General features: G+C 44.5%; 1 protein-coding gene across 1 annotated transcript in view; it reads left to right on the forward strand.

The window, feature by feature from the left end:
* The window catches only part of dag1 (dystroglycan 1), a 51,842-nt gene that overhangs the window by 31,305 nt on the left and 14,537 nt on the right, over window positions 1-6,000 (forward strand). The gene's annotated exons all lie outside the window — the stretch shown is intronic.

A 6,000-nucleotide genomic window follows, 5' to 3' on the forward strand; every position in this document is an offset into this window, starting at 1 on the left:
AGTTTTAAAGGAGTTTTTGGACGTTGGAAAAAATAAATAGTCTGGATCCTTGTAGAGCAGCTGCTATAATCAAACAACAAAGGGATCTGTATCTGACAATATGGATCATCAATGATTGGCAAGTCGTTTTGGTGGCGAAATGATATCGGGGAAGTTATATTTGCTAACTTTTTCCTTTTGTGATGATCCGAGTTTTATAATCCGATGCACCACTAGTCTAAATACTTTGGTTTTGACTTATTTCACAGTTGCAGTAGATTTCCCTCTTAAATTCTTCATTAATCTTAATGTTTCTTCGGTGGAGTTTACAGACGACCGGACAGGGCCTGTTTGCAGAACCTCGTCTGATCGGGTCTGACTCTTTGTGGCTTCCTGCCACCCAACAGGCGCCGTGTGTGTTCTGTCTGGGGATTTAACAGGATGTGATGGTCATCTCTTGTGACAGTTGACGCGCGACCCGTTGGGTCGGCTGCCCGGCTTGTCCGAGCTCGTGGAGATTGAAATTAAACTTCAGTTGTTTTGTAATGTAAGCGTTATTTCTTGAGCCCAGTTCTTTTTAGTTTCGCCTCTCCTCTTTGTTCTTCTCGGCTGGTTCGTCTCCTCGTCTCTCCTCCTTCCGTCACGTCCTCCTCTTCTTTATTTTTAGTCCTGCTACTCATCTTCCTCTCAATCTTCCTCTTCCCTCCCTGCTATCCATTCGTCCCTCAGGCTGAAGCTGTTCTTCCAAACCTGATTATATCTGTCACACTGTAAGCTGGAGTCCCCCCCCACCCCTCCCTCCCATTTGAGCCAATAGGAGTTGACAGCGTGGTCATAGTGGGAGGGAAGGGACAATGAAGAGAGAGAGGAGGAGAGACAGAGGTGGATTTTGAGAGAGACGAAGGAGGTGTGAAGAGAGGACGGGTTCATGACCTCAGAGGCAGCAGGAGAACCTTTTGGGAAAATCTACTTTCCTGTAAATTAAAGGTCACCGATTGGATCTAGACGGTGTGATACAGCGGCGACCGGTGACTCGAGAAGTTGGGGAGGACAGGAGGAAAAGCAGCAAACGGCTTTGTGTTATCTGACACAGTAGTTGGAATGTCAATATTGTTTTTCTAGTTTTTGATTGGTTGCGGAGGACGTCCTGGCTTGGAGCGTCAAAATTCAAATATCAGATTTTTTCCAAAGAAGAGAGAAACTTTTTTATTAAAAGTGATACTGATTTGATTTATTTCACCAATAACATTTTTTTTTTTACCTCTTGCCACTCAAAAGCAGAGGAGGACCAGCCTCCTTTGATCCATAATCCTGTCGAACCGTCCTCATGAAAGACTCAACACCTCCTTCCTCCTTTGCTCTCTTATTGTCCGCTCGATATCCTCAAACCTCAGAGTTTGTTTACTTCCTCCTCCGTTTCATAATTCCAGCGCTGCTCTCCGTCTCCCCTGCATTCCTACTCTCTCCTCCATTACAAATTTCAACACTTTCCCCCCCTGCCTCCGCCGTCCTTCCCCTTCTCTTTTAGATGTGTCGCTCCCCCCCGCCTCAGGTATTTGGAAGTTTGGCGCTCAAGGTTGTGGAGCGAAAGGCCAAATCGATTTTTGTGCTTGGCGTTGCGCTCATACTGATGTCCTTTTCTTATGAAAATGGGCTAAAGTTTGAGAGGACTCCAGCTCCATGCGGTCCGGTGCCCCCCCCCCATCAGTGAATACAACACAGATTATCCATTCATACGGCGTGGAGCTGTGGTTTCTCAGGCTGGACATCATTTCAGAGGTCACAAACACAAGATGTACAGTAAAATATCTTTTTTTATCGTGGATGTTCATTTTTAAGGAATCTCAATCTCTAGCGAAAGTGCCTTAAAGCTGCATTCTCTCTACTGTCCATCAGGGGGCGACTCCTCTGGTTGTATAGAAGTCTATGAGAAAATGACTCTACTTCTCTCTTGATTTATTCCCTCAGTAAACATTGTAAACATGAGTTTATGGTCTCAATCTCTAGTTTCAAGTCTTCTTCAATACAGCATGATGTTCATTTAGTAAATGATGCTCCATTTAGAGTCAAACAGACCATAAAGCAGGGGATGCTTTAGGGCGGGACTACACACTGATTGACAGGTCGACACCAGAGACGTATACGGCGTCTCTATATATACAGTCTATAGTTACCAAGCGCCTATTTTTCATCTTCATCATCATCGGAGCATGCAGGGTTTGGTTGCCTAGTAACAACAAACGGGACTTTAGTGCAACCCCCCAAAACCACCTTGGATCAAACGCAACATATGAACCTTAGTCTCTTCAAGCACAGTTTAAAAACTAAGCATATAGATATTAACACTCTAATCATATTAGCGATGATTATAGAAAAATTCCCAATGATACCCAGCCCCAATAATGCATTTACAGATTGCACAAGCCAATGACTGTACTAAAATGTCAAATTATTTATTTATTTTTTTACAAGTTTTCTAATTATATTTATAGTCTTTTTGTGGCCAGTTAACCTTGTTTGAGTGTTTTTGTGAATGATTTCCGAAAAGTAAAAAACGTTTTTGTTTTTTACTCCTCTTCTGGGGGGTAAAGTGACAACAGCGCAGAGATAATTCAGTTGAAGAGGTGGGACCTTTTTTGCGAAGGCAGCATCTGTATTCAGGTGCTGCTGGGACTTTACCGTCTGCTGTTATTAATGGAAGTGGCCGCTGGATCGGGGGTTTGCTGGCCAACAGATGAGTACTCTCCATAGCCTCATTACCGCAATTTACCAGCGTAATTAGCTGATTGGCTGATGGGCTGGCTGGCAGGCGAGCTTACCCCCTCTTCAATTCCTTTCTTTCCGATCTTTCATTCCAGGAAAGGACTGACGTTAGCTGAAAAAATCTTTTGTACTTTGGTTCTCGGAAAAACAGTGTGTGCTTTTGTTTGTGTGTAAATTGGAGAACAAATAGTTTGGATATTTATCTGTGTTTTTTTTACATGTGTGCCTCAAAGCATGTATTGCATATTCCTTTGTGAATATTAGACCGTGTATTTGTATGCAGATTAAAAAGAGAGAAACTTACAGCTAATTACTCTCTGTGTCAGTTTCCATGTGAAATCGCCCCAAAGCATCACCTCTGCTCTGCTTAATCGTCTGAGGACATGTTGTGTGTATCTGGACATCTATCTTTGTGAGGACCAATTTGAGTTTTAGAGCATCAGAGGGAGGACTTTTTGGGCCGGTCCTCACTTCTTCTAAGGCCTGTTTTAGGGTTCAGACATTAATGTCTGTGGGAAAGTGTCTGTGTCTACCTGTACATCTGTTTTTGTGGGGACCACTTAGAGTTTAACACCTTGTGAGGACATTTTTGGGAAAGTGAGAACATTTCAGCCGGTCCCTTACTCATTTAAAAGCATTTAAAAGGTTTATGTTAAGAGTAAGGTGCTAAGGAACGCCATTCAGTCAATGAAAGTCCTCATAAAGATAGAAGTACAGGTATGTGTAAGTGCACAGGCGTGGGCGTACGTGTGTGCGTGCATCAGAAAGAGAGACAGTCATTACAAAAGAATAAACGTATTAACACACATGCATATTGCTGTGTTTGTGCACACAGAGAGACAAGCCACTGTGTGTGTGTACTTTCATATCTATCTTTGTGAGGACCACTTAATCTTTTACACCTTGTGAGGACATTGGTGGAATGTGAGGCCATATTGGTAGATCCTACATTTTTCGACTTCGTTTTAGGGTTAGACGGTGAGAGTCAGTCAGTACAAAAGAATAAAATCAAGAACATATTTGTAGGAAAGTGTTGCTGTGTTTGTGCACACAGAGAGAAAGCCACTGTGTGTGTGTGTGTGTGTGTGTGTGTGTGTGTGTGTGTGTGTGTGTGTGTGTGTGTGTGTGTGTGTGGTTGTCAGAACACATTGACTAGCTGTTTGACTCGCTCCCCTCCTGATGAATGGAGACAGTAGTTTGCTGTTGTAAAGGCCTCATTCCCCCCGGGGGGCATTTTGGTGGGAAAACTAACTTTCCCTTCTTCCTCCCCACTGAGTCCTTTCCTCTCCTCTCAATTCATTATCCTCTCCTCTATTTATTTCTGTTTTTTATTCCGCCATTGACTCTGTTTCTCTTTCTCCTTCACCCTCACTGTCATCCTGGCGTTTTGTTGTATTTCTAGTCTTCTGTTCTGTGCCGCCTCCTTCTTTCTTTTTTATCACTGTCATTCTTCCTTTCTCTTCCACATCATCAACCTCCCTGTCTCTCTGCAGATTAGCCTGCAACACAAGCATATTTTTTTTCTGCCACACGAGCAACAATTATTCCCCCACCTCTTTCTCCTGATGAACTCCTTCCCACATTCTCTTTTTGAAGTGGCTTTAAACCCACAGACGTCATTGTGTTATTTTAACTCCAGGCCCTTCTCTTAAAATACACGAATCGTTTTTCGTCATCTGCCTCTCTGCTGTCCTGCCTTTTTTTTTTGTTACAGACTAGCTCACCCTATAAGCCCCCGTTGCTCCATAGCTGTTAGCTGGCAGGGCAGCAGTGGAAAACTGGTATTAAAGAGAGAGCTGGAGGGAGGGAGGAGGCAACCCAGAGATAAAAACACACCAGAACATATGAGTCACCGTAGCTGCAAGCTAGCACGCCGCGATCGGTTTCCTGGCACCGGCGTGTGTTGGTGGCCGTGTTGCTATGTAATTAAACATACAGCAGGCGAGGCTTTTTTTGATTCTTATGTCCTAAATTATATGCTCCTATAAATTCATTCATAATGTGGTGTTTCTCTGTTTCGAGGTCGGTTGTGCGTTTGACATGCATCTGCTGGGAAACATCCCCCCTCAGTCCGTGTGGAGGGCTGTGCTGCTGCTAGTCACACTGATGCCTTCATGTCAGGGTTGTATTTCAGGGTAGTAATTTCCATTTGACCTTTAGCTCAGATAATTACTGCCAAGCAGCCACTGTTTGACTCCCTATCTGAGAGAAAAAGAAAAGTAAGAGGAAAAAGAAGCTTTCCAAAAAGAGCCTAGAAGTATTTCTGTGTCCGTCCACCGTTGTAGAGATAAGCATCCTGATGTTGTTATGGTGCGTCCAGTTTGTCGCCTTGGCAACCACAGGTTTTGGACCGGGCCCCGTATCCTCAAGCATGCTTGGTCGTCACCCAAAAGGGGGAAGCTGAGTTGCAGCGCGGCGGGTTGCTCTTCATGTGGTTTTCCAGGCCTGGAGAGCCGAGCCATATTTGGCGTGTGAACGGCGTGGTAGCTGATTATATTTAGAAGCTGGACACTGTGATCACAGATCGGCCTATTAAGGCAATTCTGCAACAGCGGCGATTTGTTGATTATCACCGGTGTAATAATAGACGGGCATGAGGGACGAGCTGAATGAAGCTGCACAGCTGAGTGCGGCGCCTTTAGTACGGCATCGTTGTTCTTTACAAGAGTCGCCTGCTTCATAAGCGAAGGAAGGAAACTCTTAAAGTGCTTCTGTTTGGTTTTTAGTGACCATCCTCCATCTCCCCAGCATCGCCTCCACTTTAAATATAAAAAGCTCTTCTATGTGTATCATGTCTCTCATTATCCCTGAGCAATGTCTTTAAGGTTTAATGGTTTGTGTCGGCACCATAGCTCGTTAGCCGGATAAAGATGGCTAATGTTTTATTCACACGGCATCAAAGAGAAACGGGGATAATTGCTGACCCCGGGACAAGGGAGGGCTTTGCGCGGTCCGAGTGCTTCTTTAAGGATGCGATCGGGCCCGTCAGGTTGACGCGGTGAAGACGGTTGGAGGGAAAGCGAGTCTGTCAAACATCTCAGCGTGAGGAGGAGTGGATGTAATCTTTTTTATTTCTTTTTTTTCGCATCTCACAGGGAATGATGGGAACTTGCATTGTGATGAAATGCGCTTAATCGTCTTAATTCCGTCCCCCATTGTCGGCGTGTCACAACGGATTTAACAGCGTTCGGGTTTTGGCCCGCAGCTCCGTACTGCCGCGTCCTCTTGACTGTATCTTTTCTGCTACGTACTCAACAA

Source organism: Anoplopoma fimbria, chromosome 17 (assembly GCF_027596085.1).
Source record: "Anoplopoma fimbria isolate UVic2021 breed Golden Eagle Sablefish chromosome 17, Afim_UVic_2022, whole genome shotgun sequence".
In the NCBI taxonomy this organism is placed as follows: Eukaryota; Metazoa; Chordata; class Actinopteri; order Perciformes; family Anoplopomatidae; genus Anoplopoma; species Anoplopoma fimbria.